This window comes from Anas platyrhynchos, chromosome 25 (genome assembly GCF_047663525.1).
Source record: "Anas platyrhynchos isolate ZD024472 breed Pekin duck chromosome 25, IASCAAS_PekinDuck_T2T, whole genome shotgun sequence".
NCBI classification, from domain to species: Eukaryota; Metazoa; Chordata; class Aves; order Anseriformes; family Anatidae; genus Anas; species Anas platyrhynchos.
In genome coordinates, this window is record NC_092611.1 from 6,691,685 (window position 1) to 6,713,215 (window position 21,531).

A 21,531-nucleotide genomic window follows, 5' to 3' on the forward strand; every position below is an offset into this window, starting at 1 on the left:
AGAATGGAATGGTGTTACTGCTGGAGAATGTAATTTTTACCCTGCAATAATTTCTCATTAGAAATCTGTAGCAGCCCCCCTGCTGGAAGTGCTCTAAGCAGTAGGGGCAGGATCCAGGTCTGTGCTTTGCAGCCCTTTTTTAGGTGTGGAGGAAATAGAAGTGCAGCCCAAAACAGGAACGGCGTACATTTTGGATCTGATATGAGAATGAGATATCCAGGAAGCACCAGCCTTATAGATATGATTTATAAGGGCTTTGTCTATGCAAAAATGAGAGAAAAAGAAAGAGGGAAAAAAAAAGGCCTTCAACTGAGCTGCATTTGGAATGCTGGCCCATGGAGTCAGCCCCTCTTGCTGCCTGTTAGGACAGTAGTAGTTATGGCTTGCTCTGCATGGGGAATAATTCAGTAAACACTATTGTTTTGGGGTAATAGTTGATGGGAAGTGCTCCCCTTTTGCAGTGATGTCTAATGGACAGGTTTTTATCAACAGGAGTCTTTCTTGACTCAGAAGTCATTCGCTGGTGTAGGAAAGGGCAATTCTACTTTTTAAAAACAATGCTCATAAAAGGAAGAGATTGGCTGGCACATCCATACATACGTATTTCTTTCCTCTTGGCTTCCCAGGCTGAGCTGATCTTTATAACATCAACAGTCCTGGAGATCTCCAAGTAATTAAAAATACTGCAGGGTGGAGGCGCCTGTTCTCACGTGTACAGAAAAGGCTCAGCAGAGCTTTTCCAAGCCACCATTAATACCTAGGATACAAAAAATATCTATATGAGGAGATCTGACTTGGAAAAGGAATGTCTTTGTTTCTCTAGCTTTCCCGACTCCTTGTTATTTTTTGGACTACATAAGGCAGACAAAAGCTTAAGGACTGATTATTATTTTTTTCATCACAGTTTTACCAATGCAAATGCAAAGTAAATGAGTTTAATGCAGCTCTCCCAGGCAGACTCAAGAGTAGCTGGGCTCAGGATGAGGTTGATTGAGTTGGAACCGTTGTAGGCTCTCGTGGCAGTCCGTGCTTCCATGCAGCCTCTGGTTCTGGGCTGTTTTTTGAGTAGGTTGGGTGGCATCTGTCCTTGCTTCTTAGTTTTGAGGATTCTCTGCTTAAATTCACCGTGCCGGAGGACAGTCATGTGCAGATGTACTTGTGCAGACTAATGGAGCCAAGTACAAAGTGGATTTCTCTAAGAGCAACCTGTTTGCCTGTTTCCTGGCCTGAATTTCCCTTGAATCTGCAGAAAGCAAGCGAGGCTGTCCCTCCGTGTACACAGGGAGCATTCCCCGCTGCTGCCAGGCACTTCTGCCTAACGCCACTTTCACTGGTCCCTGCTCAACCTCAGCTTACGCTCACACCATCCCACAGGCCTGGCATTAGTGCCTTGGGCACGTCCTGCTCGTAAATACTTGCAAAACCGTGGCAGGCCCTTGTGTGACCAAGGAGAACTTAATGCATCACCACAGCTGCCACGCGTCCTGGGACTGCAGCTCGGCTCCGTCGCCAGAAGCCAAGCCCACTCTTTCCCCATCATCTCTCTGCACCTCCTTGTCTTTGCTTATTTATTTTCACTGCCAAAAAATCGCTTGCAGATGGGGCCCACCTCCCACTTGTTATTTCTGGTTTGTGCTGGGAAATCAGCCGTTCACACCTGCCTGGAAGTTGAGGTGTTCACAAGCACCATCACGCTGGCCAGTTCCGCCAAGGGAGCTCGGGAGGGCTGTTGGGGTGACAGGGCAGGCTGCTAGTTAGAGGGCAGTTCATCAGACAATCTGTGTTTCAGTTCTCAGCCGTGTTTAGGAGGCTTGCACACACACATTTATTTCAGGCAATTTGGGAGTCAAGGTAAAGTACAGACCGGACTTCTCTTTATTGCAGGCTGTATCTTTGCACCTCCCTGGAGGGTGGCTCCTGATTTCTCTAGCATGAGTTCACACTTGTGTAAGCACCAGCTATGATTTTTGCACCGACCATCCCTCCATTTCCTGCAGAGGACAACTGTCTCCTATCTGGTGCACTGCGTCAGGCCGATCACACAATATGCCCATGTCTGTGCCTCTGACTCAGAGCATCCACCCACGTTTGGCATCTGCAGTGCCTTTCATCTGAAAAACTCAGAGCCTTTTTCAAAGGTTCACAAATTAAACTTGACAACACCTTTGCAAAATAGGTCTGGGTTGCTAACCCCATGTAGCAATTAGGGAAACTGAGGCATGTACTGTCAAACTGGCTGAAAATTTTCAGGGAAAATGAAATATTTGTTCTGAGATTGCTCTGCAGCCTTTTGCTTGCTTATTCTCCTCTTGTTATTTTTCATAACTGTGATCCCTAAATCCTTGATTATTTTTTTTCTATTCCCTGATGTTTTTGTTCTTGATTTCAACTTCATTTTTTTTTTTAACTGTATATACACAGGTAAATTTATGTCTTTTATTGCTTGTACTGAGGTGTTTCTGCTGTGCAGTGTGCTGCACAACAATCACCATCAGCAGGTACCTAAAAAAAAAAACCTCCCCCGGAGTGAGAAAGTGAAAAAATTGGGTCCATTTCAAACAAAATAGAACAGAAACAGTTAAGCCAACCCTGGGGCACTCCTTTAGACAGGCTCCGGAGTGGAGCTGCAAACACCAGTGTCAGATGAAGTCATGGGGAGTCGGTGAGAATGAGATCAACCAGCCCGTGATTCACTGGTCCCAGTTCTCCGGCCGAGCTAGGAGCAGGGAACCTGCCTGCTCTGTGCTCTGCCCACTGCTCCATGCTCCCCTACACGTCTTAAGTCCTTTTTCCCTGCTTCTCATCAAATATATCCACAGCTCAGCAAACTCTGTGCTGAAACACACGCCGGCTGTCCCTGCTGCAGGAAAGCCCAGGGCAGCGACCCACCAGGCGTGCAGGCACCTCCGGGCTCCGTCCAGGCATTACCAGCTCCTGGTGCAACAGCAGAGCAGGCAGAACGAGTTCAGGGCTTCGTGCTGCTTTCACGGGTATCTGATTGTCAGCGACGCAGCCAGATAGATCAAGAGAGCTACCCTGGCATGAAGAGAAAATAACGACGCTGCAGGTGTGCTTAAAGCAGATCCGCAGAGATTCTCAGCGCCGTGATTGACACGAGATAAACTCCATTTATACGGCGTGAGCTCGGGTACTTGTGAAAGCACATGTGATAGTCAGCTGTGCTTGTCTGATGATGAGATGAAGGGACGGAGAAGTGAATTAGGAGGATCCAGTCGTTTGAGGGATGCGTTATCACCTTACGGGGCGTGCTCAAATGAGAGCTCGGGGAAGCTGGTCGGGACCTGGCTTCAGAAACAAAGACCAGGATTTTTGAGGCAGTGTGAACACCTCGATAGCTCCTCGGTGGCAGGCCAGACACAAGCTTCCCAGGGCTTAAATCAGGCCTGCAGGCTATGAGCTGGACCATGGGGAATCTTAATTACTGGAACAAGTTGCAAGCGGGACAGAATGGCCCTTGTGCAACAGCGATACTCGGCGAGCTGCGGCAGGGGTTGATTCACCAGGGAGCCAGGACGAGGGCATTATGTGGGGGATACGTGGTGCTAGGGGACGACCCCTTTCTAGTGGTTGTGCTGAGTCTCGTCTTTGAAAAGGCTGAAGGGAAAACGACGACTCAGCATTAAATTCACGTGGAGGACAGGAAAGGGAATTCCAGCTTGGGAAGGAAATCTGGCTTGAAGAGCAGTGCCAGCGTGAGAGTGAATAGGGTAATTTTTTTCGGTAAAAACTGCAGGTTTGGAATGAGATTTCTAGAGATCACAGGAGCAGAGTGCAGGGATGGCCTTTGAAACAAACTCTTGGACACCAGGATCCAAAGTGGCTTCGAGATGAGCTTGCTGCAGTCATCAACACGTTGCATAACAGTGGACGGATGATACTATATGCCTTCAATGTGCTTACAGGACTTGTTGCACCATGTTCATATTGTTTTTAATTAATTAATTAAGCCTGTGTTTCAAGGCTTCTGCTTGCTGGTTGCCTGTAGAGGCCAGGAAGGATTTTTTTTTTTCCCTCTTTGATGATTAACTTGGTTTCTGTGTCATTGGTTTTCAGTTTTTGTTTTCTTTTCCACCTCCTTTTCATGCGCTGGAGATTGGCACAAGCTGAGATGGGGAAGTTGGGTGGAGCTGGTCACACCTCTCGGGTGCCTGCTCAGCACTAAAACACAATCTCCAGATTTGGGATTGGGAAGGACTGTTTCATGGGTCGATTGGCAAGGACCACTGGAGCTCTTTGCCTTCTGTAGGCTGGTGTACTCGCTTTTGGCCTCTTCAGAGTGGGGTCACGGGCAGTTTTTAGGGCAGGTTCAGTAACCATGCAGATGTGATTTCGTGGACTTGGGAGGTTGGGATTTTGTTCTCCATCTTTCTCCAACCTGGAGACGTTAATATTATGCATGTAAAAGTGACGATTCATATAATTTGATAATAATTAAAAAAAACATTCCTTGATTTGTAGGCAGAATGGCATTTCTTCATATCTGGATGTGTACAACAGATTGTACCAATCCTTCCAAGAAAAAAGATTTGGTCATGGGGTGTAGGTGCTAGCACGGGTCAATAGCCCCCAGGAGCTCTTTCTGTGCTCTCCTATGCAGACGTTGTTGTTTCTGTGATGCTTAACGGTGATAACCTTTAGCAGAATTTGCTAATTGTCCCCAGCATTGGGAATTATTTTGTCAGCTCTAATTCTCTACGAATTTGGATCCCAGCAAAAAATGCCCTCCGTCAGTCTGCAAGGCAGGGGAATGCCATCCCCATTGCATGCCTCAGGAAACGAAAGCCTGCCAAAGCTGAAAAACTTCAGCTTTCTAGCTGTCCAAAAGCAGGGACTGGAAATCCCCAAACAGAAATATCTTTGTCCCTGTCCCACTGCTTGAAATCACGCTTCCCCTCCAGAGCCTATTTTAGTGGTCCATGAGACACGACCGCAGGAAGTGAGCCAACGAAGGGATTTCTGATAGAGTCAAAATACAGGATCCCAGGCTGGGAGAGGGTTGTGGGCACCACTGTAAGGACTTTATTGTGGTGGGAGATACGTGACAAGTCAAGGGACTGGTGGGACTGGTGGGTTTCCTGACATTGAACTGGGAGGAGGCAGGTGGAAAGAGGAGAAACGTGGCTGGGTGAAGAAGGGCAGAGCAAGGACAGCCAGACAAGGCAGAAAAAGGGCAGAGAGTTATTAATAGTTTCCCAAACACGCTAAATACTCTGAAATCTTCTGGATTTGGCAACATTGAGCAAGCTTCCCTCCAGGCCATGGCTGGTCCTAGCACGGGCAGCACAGAGGGCACTGCAAGGAGCTCTCCTTGGCCTGGAGACAGAAACCACGGCTCTGTCCCTCCCGAGGTGACCTGGTGTGCGTGGTCCCCAGGCAGCCTAGCATGGGATGGAGAGCAGGATGGGGCAATTCCTGCCCTGGAGCTGCTTCCTCTGCTGGTGCTGTGCTTGTTCATGGTCTGTGTGAGCGGCTGGGGGTGGCAGCGAGCTCAGGGCCTTGTGGGATCAGCGACTTCCAGGCTAAAAACAAGTGTTTTCTCCCCAAAATCTCTCTTCACCTCTTTCAGGAGCCTCAGTGTCTTGAGTCTCACCCCTCCACAGAAAACTCAGCCTCCTGAGACCTGCCTCCCCTCAGTGCCTAGAGGGCAGAGGAGCCTTGGACAATTACCTACAGAGGTTTGTGGGGCCCAGCAGGGCTAAAGGGGCAGGAGGCTGCCCCAGCCGGCCTCCCCAGCCTCCAGGGTGGCTTTGGGGGAGGCTGGGGGTGGCCCAGGTCTGTGTCATCGCTGGGGTTCCTGGAAACCTGAGCTTAGGACGGAGGGAAGCCTGCGTAACGAGGCCACCACACACAAGAAGAGGCGGCGAGCTTGGCTCTCGTGTCTGGGCATTCAGAGGAGTTCTTGTGCTGAAAAGCCCCTGGGAAGTTAGATGGGAAAACATGCTGGAACAAGGACGCTTATTCACCGAGTGACTGAGCACGGCAAACATCCAGCGTGTGTGCGTGCGTGTCTTGGGTTACTCCCCCCCTTCCCTTCCTCTTTAAAAACAGGGAAATGGCAGGGCAGAAAAAGAGAAATGAGAGCTGGAGGGGGAGAGACAAAGGAGAGGGACAACGCTGAGGGAAGCAGGAAGGAGAAAGGGCTGAGCAATGCTGAGAGAGAAGCATAAAATCTAGATACGAGGGTGAGCCTGGGGCCTGAGCGTGCCTTGCTCACTGCCAAAAAAACTGTGGGATAACCCGGCAGGAGCCGAGGCAGGGCCAGGGTCAGACCCAGACCTCGAGGAGGCTGAGCATCGCCACTCTTACTCATCGGCAGCACACTGCTGCGTGCCGTGCCCGGACTTGCTTGTCCTTGGTCAGCAGTATCCCTCGGCAGCCGAATCCCACCCTCTGGTTTTAGGGTGGTGGCAGCCGCCTGGGAAAGGGCTGCGTCACGCCGTCCCCTTCTCCAGGGGAAAAACAGCAGGGTCAGCAAGCTGCCGGGGAGGCCAGAGAGGTTGCTCTTCCCCCGGCAGCAGCACAGAGGCTGCGTTTTGGTGGTTTGGCTGTGTTGGGTGGGGATGGGAGCAGGGGGCAGGCAGCCCTTGACACAGCTCGGTCCCTTGGCTGCTCGTGGCCCGGTGTTTGGGGCTTGGGAAGGGCTCTGCGATCCAAACACCAGCCCTGGCTTGCACAAAAGGGAGTGAAATTTGGCATCCAGGGCGAGCAGCGCCTGTTGGAAAATGTCTGATGTTTGCCTTGGAAAGGATCTGGGGACAGGCTGATCGTGGTAGCTCTTACATCACCCGCACTGAGCTCATGGTCCTTCAGCACCTGTTTACGCCTCCGTCCAAGCCCCACTGCTAAATGGCAGGAGCTCAGCCCCCACCTCTGCTCATCCTCCCCACGTCCCCCTGCTATCCCAGCTCTCTGTCCTGCCTCCTGCCTCCCTCTGGCTGCATCCTTGGTGCTGTGAGCAGCCCAAAGGCTCCCTTGCACCCTCAATCCCATAACAGCCCTCCCTGCAACCAGCTCCCACCTTCCTCCCAACCCCACTGAGGCCTCTTTGCTCCACTCCTGTGTGGCCCAGAGGCAGAAGCAGCAAACCTCTGAAGGCTTCTCCAGCTGAAGAAACCCCCCAGCAGGACCTAGCTCACAGCCAGAGGACAGAATTGGTGCCACACATGGGCCACGGCCACCCCCTGCACCCTTGCCCATGGATACCTGCCTGCCCATCCCATCCTCTCACCCCAGGGCAGGGCTTTCTGTGTGGCTAGCACAAGCAGCTCTCCTCCAGACTTGGTGGCAGCTGTGTCACCAAGTCAGCAGCTCTCCATGGTCAGCTAAATGCCCGTGACGAGGCACAGGGTGGCATAAAGGACACCGGCAGTGGCAGCAAGGGGCACAGCCTCTGGCCAGGCACCCGCCAAGCTCCCCGTGTGCCACCCAGCTGGGTGGCTGTGACTGCTTGCCATGCAGAGCAGGGGGGCCAGCCAGGTTGGGAAACTCTCCTGCAGCTGCATGTGAGCTTTGGAAGGTGCCCAGCAGCCAGAGGGCCCAAAAGCTCTTGCATTCCTGCCTCCCCACCTCGCTGCCTCCTGGCAGAGCCCGAGCCTGCCTCTCCAGTACCCAGGAGGAGCCTGGTCTCCTCCTTGGTGGTACGGTTGTGAAAGAGGAGAAAATGATGGGGGAGATTCCCAGGCGGCTGGCACTGCAGCTCCACGGGCCGCAGGAATGCCAGGGAGGGGAGAAGGGAGCAGAGCTGCTGCTGGTCCTGCACGGGCAGGGAGCACCCGGAGCTTGGGCAACGCCGGGAGCCGTCCCTGCTGCTCCGCCTGGCTCCGTGCGTGCGCTGGCTGCTGGTCTTCATTACATTAATTGCGTTGCACTTTAAGGCTCCGTCAAGTCCAAACGCAGCCCCGCGGAGCGTCACGGGGCTGGCTGGCACCCAGCAAGGAAAGCCGAGGGGGTGGAGGAAGGTTGGGTGAGAAAGCGGCGGGCCCCAGGGAGCTGCAGCTCTCCTGGCGCAGGGAAGGGCGTGCTTGCCCATGCCTCGTGCTCTCGGGGCTGGCAGGGGCAGCGATTTGGGGTGAGATCCACACGTCAGGGGAACAGGTTGCCACCCAGGGACACCTCCGTGGCTGCAGGAGAGGGAAGGAGCTGCCCTCACCCTTGTGCTTGTGCCTCTCCTGGGGCTGTGGGGCTGCAGGGGGGTGGAGAGGGGTGGTTGTGCAGGGTGGGCACACGCACAGGGCACCCTTTGTGTGCCTAAGGAGAGCTTGTGCTGCCCTGCACTGTGGGAAGAGCTGATGGCCTGTGACAGGGTGGCTGTGACAAGGTCTCAGGGGCATCGCCGGAGGGATCCCACGTCTCTTACCCCAAGGGATTTTGGCACCCAGCTCTTCCTGGGCACGTGGTGCTCACATCTTGCTCATGCAGCAAGGGGAAACAAAACTGTGACCAGGGAGGTCCCTCCCAGTGCACTTTTGGTGACTTTTTTCTTTTTATTTTTATTTTCTTTTTATTTATTTTTTTAATTTAAATTTTATTTTATTATTATTATTATTATTATTTTTATAGAGCAGGGCTCTCTGAGCATCCTGACAGCGGGAAGCGCTCAATGTAAGGGACCCCCCAGCTGGCTGGTACAATAACCTCCCAGACCTGAGATGGGAGCCCCAATTGCCCCCAGGGATCCCCCAGGACTGGGGTTTGTGTGCGAGCTGGGGAAGCAGGGCGAGGGAGCTGGGGATGGGCGAGCTCCTGGGGGGCGAGAGGGCGAGGGCGAGCATCTCCAAGGCAGGGCGAGCATCTTCTCCAGCAGGGCAGCATCCCCGTGGCAGGGCTCTCCAGCCGCTAGATGTCCTCCGTGGGCCGCACACGGGTGTCGGGGGCCCCACAGGGAATCTGGGGGCTCCAGAAACGTGGGGGTGTGGGCAAACCCCCGGGACAGGACGGGTGTCCCCTCCCTCACCACCCTGCCCCGAGGCAGAGCTCTGCTCCCCCGGGGGCTGCAAGGGGGGGCATGGTGCTGAGCCCCCAGATTTGGCTGTGGGGTGGATTCCTGGCTGCATCCATCCCTTTGGGTGCTGGTGGGAAGAGGAGAAAGGGTTTTTCCTGTGCTGCTATGGAAGGCAGAGGATGAGGCTGGAGCTTTGCAGGGTTTCATCTTCCCAGCCCGTGTGAGCTCTGCTAGGAAGTTAAACGCATCCCCTGCCAGTGATGTGCAGCCAGCACAGGGAGATGCTGAGCTTGCCCAGCACAGGAGGAGCAAAAATATCTGAAATATCTTTCCATCCTGCACCCCGAGCCCCTGTCTGCCCCCCAGGGTCCCAAGCAGGGCTGGCCAGGGGACTCCCCGTGATTATTTGCAGCAGGTAGCCAGGGGCTGACAGGGCGTCCTCCCTCCTGCTGGGAAGCCCCAGATGATGGGATGGGGAAATTGGGTTTATTCCTGGCAATCCCAGCTCTCCCAGCCTTGTTTTTCTCTCCTTAAAAGACCTTTTCCCTAAGTGTCCCCGAAATAATACTCGAGAGTGAACGCTCTTGCCTCTGTAGGGTGTCAGCAGGGTATTTCCCAAACACCTTGCAGAGCACAGCTAGCAGCTTCCCCGTCAGCATATTCCCCCTCGTTGGAGTCAGCGAGTCCCCCCCGCACTATCTTATCAGCACACTCATTATACCCTCAGAAACACAGTGTAAACATCGCCAGCAAACTGCACTCGATGACAATTTCCTTGCCAAATAAGCCACTTCCCTGCTTGAGTGATGGTTATGAGAGAGGATTTCTGTAACTGCTGCTGTTTGAACAAGTGCGAGGTAAATACAGCTCCCTTTCTGGGAGCTCACAGTGCACCTGCTCGGCCGAATTTCATCACAAGCAGGGGTAGGAAGGTGTCTGAGAGCTGCTCATTAAAATACTGGCAGCTCACCGCCGCTGCTTTGTTCAGTTTCTAACCTGGAATTTGGCTGAGGGAGGAAGATAACGCTCCGGAGGGAGCTGCCAGGGGAACTTTCCCAGCCCAGGCTGTCAGGCAGTCGGTTTTACAGCTTATTCCGAAGCGGGCACCTCCAGGAGTGCAGCAGGACGCTGACACGGGCTGTGCTGGGAGGAGATGGGCACTGCTGTGGCTGAGAGAATCACAGTGCTGCTGCTGGGCTCCGGTCAGAGCAGAGGAAAATAGCAGAGCCGGAGCAATGCCAGCTTCAGCCCCTGCCCGTCTCCACTTTCATTACCAGCTATGGGGCTTCGAGCAGTCCTCGGGCTGCTCTGCTTTGCAACAGGTAATGCAGCTGGATGCAGGCAGGCCAGGACCTGCTGGGGATCTCGAGTGCTTCCTGTGCTGCTTTTCAGCATTTCAGCCCCAGCACAGCCAAAGAAAGCCCCTGCAGCCTCCCCTGCTGCTTACAGCCCTGCAGAGACCCAGCCTGCCCCAGCACAGTCTGCCAGGGGCTGAGCGCCGCGCAGCTTGGCCGCATTGCTGGCCTTCCATTCAGAGGGAGAGGGAGGCTGAATGGGGTGAAGGGAAGAAAACAGAAACGAAATTAGTCTCCCAGCTGGTAGCAGAGCTTCCGTGCTCCGATTGCAGAAGGCTGCCCAATTCCCTCTCCCGTTACAGGCTTTGCTGCAGAGCCTTGCAGCTCGCTTTTGGCTCTCCCAGCTCTGCAAATTCCTGCTGCAGCCGGGGCTGGGCTGCCTTTCTCGGATGGGTTCCTTCCCACCCGGCTCTGTCTGGGGCTCCCTCTTTTCTCCCAGCTCGTGTTTCACAAAGATTTATTCCCCCTTCCCTTCCGCGTGTAAATAACCCCAGCGATGGCCACAGACGGTGTGTGCTCAGCCAGCAGGGCTCCTCCTGACGCAGCCAGCGCTGAGCTCAGCCAGCGGCCCCATTCAGCAGCCTTGGCCTGGCGCCCACCTGAGCGGGCTGAAGTCATGCTGGAAGGATCGTGGAGGAGGGCAGGAGCATCAGGAGACGAAGGGGAGGGCTTGCAGAGAGGAACTCTTAATCCAGATTAAAGGGGGGGGGAAAGAAAATCCCCCTGATGCTCTGCATCGATTGCTTCGCTTGGTTTCTTTTTGCAGGGGTGATGCAATACAATCGGAGGTAATTTTTGTGCCCCATGGTGACCCCTGTGACGCATCAGAGCATGGTACCCGTGCATGGCATGCCTTGTACTATTGCCCTGTGTCCAGCCCTTTGCACTGAGATATCTGGCAGCTGCCCTTGCTACAACTAACAGCAAGGTTTCAGAGGAACTGCAATCCAAGCGTAGCCCTTTGCTTTTTCACTCTGTTTTTGGGGCTGGGGGAAGGAAAGCAAAGGCAAAGCCTTGCCCACTCCGTGCTGAACCCTGATTTCAGTGGAGCCCTCGTTCAGGGAACTGCATTTCATCACCTCTCGCAGCGTGCCTTGCTTTCCAGGCAGAGGATGTGTTGCACCACGCCGTGCAACCTCTGCCTGGGATGAGGTGTGCAGAAACTTCGCTCGGAGACGAGTTCTGAAAGCACAATTCCCTGCAGGTAGAGACAGCACGGAGCTCACAGGGAGAGTCCTCCAAGTCTTGACACATCATAAAACAAATCTAGTGGGCTTAAGGTCAGTAGGGGAGCCTGGCATCATGAGGGGGCTGTGCTGGAGGTTTTTGGGGTCAAGGTGGGACATGGACGGGGTCCTGCAACAATTATTACCTGACACAGGTTGAGAAAGTGAGTTGGGACTTAGGAAGTGAAAGACTCTGACTCAGCACACCAAACCAAGGTCACCAATAACTGTAGGGAATATTCTGGCATGGGGCAGGGGGTGGATTTCTTCACCAGCGTTCCCCGAACCTGTGAGGAAAGGTTCCCCAGGACTGGATTTAGATAAACGGTGAGGGCACAGTTCTGAGAAAGCAACCTTGGATTCGGAGATTAGCTGCTAATTCAATTAATGTGAAATGGAAAGGCAAACAAAGCCTGCAAATCGGGCTCTTGGTTTCAACTAGGCAAATCTTTGTTGACTGAGGGAAATCCACAGGAATGAAAACTGGACTTGGGAGCTCAGAGAGGCTTGCGATTTTTCAAAGCCCCCCCCCCCAAAAAAAAAAAAAAAAAAAAAAAAGCAAAGTCGAAAATGGGTGAGAGGTGTGGGGGCAGGGAGAACCTTCCCCGGGAGGTTTCCAGTTGCAGCTAGCTGCGAAACCACCTCAAAGGGATGCTGGCAGCAGGATGCCTGCAAGGGATGTAGAAACAGGCCAGGTCAGCAGAGAAGGCAGCAGCTCAGAGGTCGGCGTGTGGAGGAATAAACGGGGCTGGTAAAAGCCGGATGAGTAATCCCACCGTGGGCATTAAAACGGCCGGCCCCAAGTTCTTCGGGTGCAGAACAAAAGGGGTGAGCAAGGGAGGAAGAAATGGTGATGCTCTGCAGTCAGTGAGGGGTAGAGATTGAGGCATGTCTAAATATCGCCTTGGAAGGACTCATTAATGGGAAAATGGGGCTAAACGCGGGGCAAGTGAAGGCAAGGGTATCGAGGAGAAAATTGCCAAGTTCCTGGTAGGAATGAAATTAAAAGCTTGTTTTGTTGGGGGTGTAGGGAAATACCTTCTGCCCCCTGGTTGAGGCTGCGTGGAGGGAATCACAGATCCTTCACCGGGATTTCTGACAAGTCTGCCTCATCTCAGCACCTCCATGGCACCAGAGACCCAATTTCATGCCTACGTTTGGAAAAGGGGAGGGGAGAGGTTAGCCTAGCTGAGCACAGAGCTGCTAACTCATCCTCAGCGGGGTGTCAGGGACGACTTTGGGAGCAAGATGTGTGAAGGGAGCCTGCGGATGAGAAACAAACTGCTCCGCGGCCACCTCGGATGAACCACTTGTTTTTCTTTCCTGAGATGACTCAACTTCTAGATGGATGCTGAAAAAAAAAAAACAAAACAGCCTCTAGCTTGCTCCAGGGGGTGAAGCTCGAGCTCTTTCCAGGAAGGGAGCACCCAGTAGGGTTTCTCCTAGGGTGACTGTGTCAGATCCCCTCCTGCTGCCGGAGGAGGAGGCTTCCGAGAAGCGCCGATGCTTTCTGACTGCAGCACACTCGGGGCTGCCTCCTCCGCTTCCCTGCTCGCTCTCTCGCTGCCCTAAAAGCTCGCAGTAACCCGAGTCTGTCCTTCCCCTTTTCCTTACTTTCCTCGTGCCCGAGCACGTTGCAGAGCAGCCACGGGAGGAGGGCAGGGAGAGGTGGCAGGAGAGGGGAAGGCGTGAAAAGAGGAGAGAAAAAGATAAGAGAAAGGGAGAGAAAACTTTTATTTTCCTGATTTGGGGGAAATCTCTCCTGATTCGGGGGAAATCAGGTTCAAAGTGTCCCAGCAGGGCCCTGCACTCTCTCTGTCTCACCAGCAGGATTAATCATTACCCCAAAAGCAATGCTTCCACAAAAGCCTGAAAGAGCAGCATATAAAAACCCGAATGCCTTCAGTCACCAGCTCCAGCTGGATCTCCCTTCTCTGCCCTGCCCTCCCCGTGCCTTGTGGCTGCAGGAGCAAGGTGCTGGGTGCCACACGTGTGTTTGATGCTCCTGGCACCAGGACGGGTGGCAGGGGCTGTGCCACCAGTGCCAGGGCTCCCCTCCTTGCTGTGTTTGCTGCTTCCTTGCTCGGGACCTTCTGCTGTTTTGCTTCGCTGGGATTTGGTCCCGGAGAGGCTGTGCGTGAAGGCAGGAACGGGTCCGGGTGTGTTTGGGGTTGTGTTTTGAACACAGCCCCCTCTTGCTGACCCCACCTCCCTGCCCCTTTTCCGAGATGCTGGCCTCTTTCAGCTGACAGCGGGTTTTCCTGCCAGCCTTGTTAGCTGGAGCTGGAACAATTTCCTTTGAACTCAGCTTGAATTAACATCGCCATGGCAATGGGATTGGGGCTTTGTCTCTTGCAACCTGCCCTTCACCCGCAACAAGAGGTCCCGCCAGGAGGTGGGAAGGGCCCAGGGTGCCACGCTGGCCCACGCCACCACTTCTCCTGGGGGAAAGCAGAGGGAGAAAGCCCAGGGCTGGCTCTGCTCCCTGCAACGTTCCCTGGGGAGAGGAGGCTGCAGCAGGTCGGCGCTTGGTTTAGATGAGTTTGCAGCATAAAAGACCTGGAGAGTTAACGTGTGCTGGGGGCGAGAGGAAAGCAGCACCTTTCACTTCACCCTAAATAGTCGCCCCTCTGCCCTGCGAGTGCCACCCAGTGCCACCCATCAGCCTCTCCTCCCTCCCCAGGACCCCTTTTTCCAGCACCTTGACCTTCCCAGCCTTGCCTTGCCCCCCAGCCTAGGCACCCAGCCCCAGATAAAGGACCCTTTATTCCCTGTTTAGCACCAGTGGGCTCTGGCTAACAATGTGGGGTTTTCTCCTCTCCTAGAGCGAGAGGCTGGCTTTGCAGCCAAGTCTGTAGGTGGGAAAAAGAAAAAAAAAAAAAAAGCAAAAAAAAAAAAAAAAAAAGCGCCTTTTCCTTTGAATGCCGGGTAATTTCTCTGAGAGCTGCCTGAGGGAAATCAAATCTCAGTTTCTTTTTTTTTGGGGGGGAGGGAGGTAGTAAGGGGAGCTGTAAACACGGCAGCAGCCACTTCCCTTCCTCCTGCTCTTCCTCTGGGTCGGGTGCCCTGCACCAGAACAACCCCGGGGAAGGCAAAACCCTTCCTGCTCCCCCCCCGGGGATGGGCTGCAGGTGGCCGGGCAGGGGAAGGAAGCCCCAGACGGATGCTTTGGGTCCGGAGGGGTTTTGCTGGGCGTTAGCTGCAGTCAGGGTCATCGCAGCTGTGGTCCCCTGAGGGGTTTGGGGAGCTGAGGAGCAGAACCAGCTCCTCTCTCTGCCCCGTGCCATGTCTGGGGCTTCGTGGGGTGCACCCCAAGGCTCAGGGCTCTCGGTGCAGGGTTTTGGGGTGGCTGTGGCTGCTTGGGTTCCTCTCCTGCCCCCTTCTCCCCCCGCAGGGCTCCTTCTCCCTCCAGCTGGGCCGCAGCAGGCAGCTTTCCTTCCCTGTTAATGAGAAACTCCTGCACTTTGTCCCTTGAAACGCAGCCACGTCGGCCACGTGATTGCGGGGAAGGGCTTCGGCGAAGGCTGCGGGGAAAAAGAGGGAGGCGAAGGGCTCAGCTGGCTCCCCTCGCACACCCCGTCCTGTGCCAGGGGCCGTGCCGGGAGGGGAGAGGAGAGGAGAGGAGAGGCTCCAGCTGGAAACCAGTTGCTGGGGAATGGGAGCCTGCCCGGCCTCACCCTGCTGACCCCACGCTGACTCAGCGGCTGTCTGCGCCTCTTCCCTTCCTACCCAGGCAGGGGAATTCAGCCCCGCACCCCCACCACCTCCCCCAGCCCTGTCCTCAGCTGTGATGAGCACATAGCAGCCGCCGTGCACGTACCAGGGGCTGTAAATCATAAACTGGGGGGCAGCTTCCTGGAGGGGGGAGCAGGGGTCAGCCCTCACCTCCTGGTACAGCTGGGCCTGTGTTTGGGAACAGATTTGGGTCAGGATAAGGGAAATCCCCAGCCTCAGCTTCCTGGTCCCCGGACATCACAGAGCTGCTCGGCATCCCTGGGGGGGCAACTTTCCCTGCCAATTCACCCCCCTGCTGCAAAAACCTTCCCTGAGCCAGCCAGCAGGGCACAGAGCCCCTGTGAGCATCCCTCTGGGTACAGGACGTGCGCCACCAGCCCCGCACAGCGCCGGCCCCGCCGCCCCCCCGCCGGCCCCAGCTCCTCTTATCTCGAGCTGAAGGCATCTCGTCTCTCCCTGATACGGACGAGGCTGCCCCGACCCCACTGTGGCTCCGTGCCAGTCCCGGATCCTCTTTCTCTTGCACTTCTGCCCCAAGAGCTGGGAAGCGAAGAGATTTGGGGCTGCAGACCTCCTGCGGCAATGTGTGATGGATCCTCGTAGGGTTGGCACTCTCAGTGGCTCGCAGGCTGCCCAATATCAGGTTTGGTCCTTCACCAAGCTCTGAGCTTCGTGCCACAGTGCCCTGGGCAATAAAAAGGGGGCTTCCCAGCTCTGTCTTTTGGTTTTCCTTCACGCCACCCTGCTGCCATGAAGGATTATGAAATAGGATGAATTCGGGATTTACCCCCCAGCAGGACCAAAAGGGACATCGTAGAGTTACTGCTGGAGCCGAATCCTTTCAGATTTTGGGGTATCAGAGATTCAGATCCCAGCTCTTTGGGTGAGGGAGGGCTTTGGGAACAGGCAGCATCCCAAAAGGTGCCGCTGGTTTCTCCCACGTGGCGCAGGGCAGGCAGAAGAAGGGCACGGGAGGGAAGACAAAAACTCCCCAGCTCCGAAGGCTCTTGCACTGCTGCTTCCCCCACCTCCTCCTCTTTAGGGGGGCTGCCAGGGGGGAGGCAGAGCAACAGGAAACTCTCAGCCAGCTGTGATTTTTCACCAGAATCCGAGAAACCGCCTGGAAGCGGCAGCTGCGCTCAATAAAGCTGGGTCATTAAAATGACACAGCAGCTCCACGGGGAAGGGGAGCCAACGGCACCAGGAGGGGAAAGCCTCTTGTCTGAAGTGACTGGGGACAGAGCAGAAAAGAAAAAGGCCCTTGGAAAGCCTGAGGAGGGAGAAGGAAAATAATCCTCAGCTCCCTGGCCACGTGCCCAGCCGGTGAGATGCCGCAGCTCTTGGCCACGGGTCCGGGAGCTGGGGGCAGGACGGGGCGGTGCAGAGGGTTACCTGGAAGAGTTGGGTTTCCTCTGCTGGCCTCGTGCATCTCATGCTTTGTTATCAGCCCCCCCCGGGGAGCCCTGGAACCGAGGCCAGGCAAGGAGGGGAAGATTTTTTTTTTTCTTCTCTGCTCCAGCCGCCGAACGCCACATCAGCAGCGAGCTGCAGGATGACCTCGATGAGGAACAGATCATCCCCTGGCCTGCCGCCACCTCCCTGCCTGCGGGGACACCGGGACCTTTTTAAATAAATAAATATTTTTTTTTAAATTTTTTTTCCCCATCTCATTTCATTCCATCCCCCTTGGGCTGCATCAGCCTTGAGTTTTGGGGATGCCGAACACCCGCCCACCTCCTCCACCCCAAAACCCAGGCAGGGAGGTTTCGGTGGAGGCACCCCATGACGGCGGTGAGCCTGTTGGGTCACTGCCCTGCCCAGCCCCAGCTGGTGAGCCCAGTTTCAGGCTGATCCCACGGTTAAACCCCCGCATGGCTTTGCTGAGACGTTTACATAAAGTCTCTTTCCAAAGAGCTTTAAGGCCACGTAAGATTAGGTGACACAAAATGCAGGGCATCTGTCCACAGAGGATGTGAATGGTCCTTTCAGTCAGCCTGTTGCTTTTTTTTTTTTTTTTTTCTCCTTTTTTTAAATTTTTTTTTAAAGCTATTTGGTTCAGTGGGCCCTCCAATCCAACAAACTGCCTAATTTTGCATTAACGTTCCAGGAAAGCACAGGAAACGTTTCCAGCTAAATCTGCAAGAAAAATATTTGCATTTCCCTCCAGGCTGATTTCTAACCTAGATTGCTGGGGTTTGGGGGGGTGGGGGTAGGGGGGCTGCTTTTTAGCAAGTTTCCACAAAATAGATATTTCGCTTTACTCTGGAAAAAAAATGAAATTCAGACCACTGCAGATGCTCCAGTGCCAAATGACTTTCAAGCATGATAAAATTCTGAGATCCGAAGCATAAAACATATGGCACTTTGCTTTGGAATAAGATTGAAAGGGAAAAGCTCAACTGTAAAGCTGAGCTGAGGACATTTTATTATTCAGAATGCTATGAAAAAGTGTTTTCTTTTAGCCAGAGGAAGACAGAATTGTGAGCGGGTCTGTTTTCTGAAATTGATTTTTTTTCCGAAGACCAGCAGCAGCCTTATTATTTATTTGCATTGTGGTCGTATTAGGTCAATTATGAAATCGCTTAAATGAAAACCAAAAGCTCCTTAGGAATTTATTTTATGTGAAAGTGTGGATGAAAATGGAAACAGCCAACCAGATTTTTCCAGTTTAAGAGAGAAATATTAACCACTGCCTCCCTCTGCAAATGCAGATTTGGGGCAGTTTTGCCTTTTCGATCTGGGAGGCGAAAGAGGGGGGAGGCGTTCGCTGCTCATAACTGGAGGGGAAAAAATCCCCCGGATATGTCATTTTCTTTCCTTACCGTATAGAAGAAAGGTTTAAATGGAAAAAAATGATGGGAAAAAAAAATAAAAATTCTGATTGATTCAGATCTCTTTGAGCCGCCCCGAAACGTGGCTCTGAGCCCCCGGCCAGCATTGCTGCGTCAGGCCCCACAGCGTCGGGCGAGCGCGCTCAGCCGTGCAGGGATTAGGCACATTCCCACGAGCTCCTGCTCAGCCGAGCATCCCCCAAATCCCTCCATCCCCCAAATCCCTCCATCCCTGCTGCACCGGGACACCAACCATCCCCAGAACCTGGGGCTGGGGGCCCCTGGGGCTCCCCCGAGCAGCGCTGGCTTTATCCTCACCGCCTTACTCTTGCCCTCTGCGAGCTCCCCCAATTTTGCCCTCCTGCCAGCCGCACGCCGTGAGCCAGAAGCGGCTGTGGCTCGGGGCTGTGCTCAAAGAGCAGTTTCCCTGACCCCGTCTGCGACTGCAGATTGCCCCAGAGCACCGTGCCTAATTAACCTTGGTTTGTTCTTTGTAGCTGCAGGTGTTTTCCTCGCTCATAAACCCGTCCCGGTCCTTTCTCCAACTATTCACATCTTTTGTGCGCCGTGATTCTTTTCCAAATGTCCATTTTATAAATCACTTTAATTAGTTTTATATCACTCTCTTATATTTATATCACTTGATTTAGTTTTCACGCTGCTTCCATTACATCCTATATGTTGCTTTGATTTTATTTATGGTGTTTCTAGTGCATTTGCATTACTTTCCCGAGATGGATATCATTCTGGCTGGATTTACAGTGTATTTCTTCAGTTAGATTTATATCGCTTTAATTAGATTTATATCCCTTTAGACTTTGAGGGCTTCTCTTAGATTTATAATATCTCTTTTACTAGGCTTGTCTTGCATAGGAGATTTGCATCCTTTTTTTGTTTTAAAGGGTATTGCTTAACTCCACACCGGCGTTGTTTTACCAGGACTTTGGTCAGTGTCCCAGTTAGATATATGAAGCAAGAGCTCACCACCAGTGCTTCCATCCCCCATCCCCCCCAGTTTCCACTGGGATGGTTCCAGCATAAATTGTGCTGATGTAAATTGTCTAAATTAGCCTCTTCCAAGTTGGCACCGGCTTGACTGTAGTGGAGATCTCACTAACCGGATTGCGTAGAGAAACCAGGGAGAGTCCAGTGGCTGAGATGCCATTTCGTTCCCTTCCTTTCCTGCCCTAAACGCCCCCATCACACGAAGCTGAGCATCCTCTCCCAGCACGGCAGCAGACCAGGACTCTCCCAGCTGCAGGAGCAGCCTCCACTGGGGGGATGTGGGCTCCAAGCTGGGTTTTCCCTCCCCCCAAGTGCCCTAATCAAGAAGAAACTGGGTGTTGAAAGAGCAATACCATTTCCTTCTGCACGTTTCTGTTTCAGAACATGAAATTCCCAGCAGGAGGGCAGCAGCAGCGCTCCCTTGAGCTGCTCTTCCCCCGAACAGCCCCCGAGGACCTGGCTTTGTGTTTCCACCCAGCTCTGACCACATCAGCAGAAGAAATCAGCTGGAAGGGCTCCAAATCCACATGCTTCGGAGCAAAAGCCGACCTCTGGCTGAGCAGGGTCAGTGGACATCCCTGGGGGCTGCTGGTTCAGATGCTCGCAGTGGGATATTCGGCTGCTTTCCAGCAATGTGGGGCTCTGTCGCAGGGCAGGATGGTGGACCTCTGCTCCCAGGACTTATCCAGGTTTGTCTCTAAACCCACTGAGGGCCTGAGCTGATGGGAGTCAATTTTTGTGAAGTTTCCCAGCCATCAGCACTCAGTTGGCAGGGGGGGATGCGCCCAGGGGTCTCAGGGACAAAACCAACCTCCTGAATCTCTTCTTGCCCAAAACACAGCAAGACCCCGGTGCTTACTGCGTGTCCAAAAAAAAGTATTAAAAGAGGATTAAAAACAGTATTAAAAGAGATGCAGCACTCATCCAGCTGCAGCTCTGGGGGCCTGGCCATGGGAGATACCTGCCAGCAGCAGAGCAATCTGCCCGGTCACCTATCTTATTATCCCATCCCTTCCTCTTTGTTTTCACTCCCCCTGTGAACAGGACAAGCCCCGTGAGGCACAAAGCAGCGAGGGAGGCGAGGAATGTGTTACAGAAAGCCTCTTGTTTGGTAGTTGAATCCAGATGTGAGGGGAAGCGGCGGAGTTTGCACGAGCGGGACAGAAAAAGGCTGGAGCAGGAGCAAGGCGCACGCAGCTGCCCTCCCGGTTACCCCATGAAATGCTGAAGGGAGCTGAATTTGACTCTTTAGGAGCAAATTCTGGACCAAAAGGGCAGCTGGTCCAAATCTTCAGCGCAAGGGCCGACCCACAAGGAGCACAAAATCCTGCTTTTTTACCCCAGGGTGATGTAACTCTCCATGAATCCACCAGCAGGAACGGGGCAGAAGCCCCCTGCCCCCTCCCCAACTGCTCTTCCCCACCCTCTGCCTCTCATCCTCCCTGCAGCCGCAGCCGACCTCTGCATAAACGAGCGTGGTATCCCAATTAACGTGCAGCTAATCAGGCCATCGGCATCTCTGGAGGAGAGGCTGCATCCCAGGCCTTGGCTGCAGAGGTCTGAGCACGCTGCTGCCTTCCCCGTGCTCTGCCACTGGGCCCCTTTCATTTAATTACGCCCAGGCTGCCGTACGCCTCAGCCTTTTAATTGCCCAGGGCAGAGAATGGGGCGAAAAACAGGTTGGAAGATGGATAAAAAAAAAAAGGATAGAAGATGCTGGGTATTGTTTTAAGACAGTAAAGCTGTTTATAAACACCACGGAGAAGCCAGCTTCATGTAATTGCTGAGAAAAGGAGGGCATTAAGGGGGGGCAGCAGGGAACACCCCAAAGGGATGCGGAGGAGCTCTTAATTAACAAAAAATGACTCGGAGCCTGATTCACCTCTGTAACAGCAAGATCCCCATTGAACACCACCGCTACAAATCCTTTCCCGGAGCTTCAAACCAAGCCATAGGTCTGTAGGAATAGTCCCAGTTGTAGCTGGGATTTAGTCAAAAATTTGGCTGAATTTAGGGGATTGGGAGGGTAAAAAAATCCAGCTAACTCTCCCTGAGGTCTGTTAGTGCTGTGGTGCTGGGAACAACAGAATAAAGCTGACTTTTATGTGTTCACATCCCCAAAAAGAGTTGCCCTGATTGAACACTTCAAAAAGCACTGGTGATTCTTTCATGTATCTTTAAAAGTAGAGTTTGGCATGGAAATGAAAACGAAGGATGGAAGATTAAATAGATCAAGGCAGAGAGTTTGGGTCGGATCCCTGACCTCAGTTACACCGCTTTTAGTAGAAATTAACACCAGCACGTGGAGGCTGAGAAACTCGGGGACTGAACAGGCAGCAAAAGCTCGTGCTTGGTTGGTTTTCATTTGGAAAGCTGAGATCTCCCAGGCTCTTCTGGAGCACGGCTGGGTGGGTTTT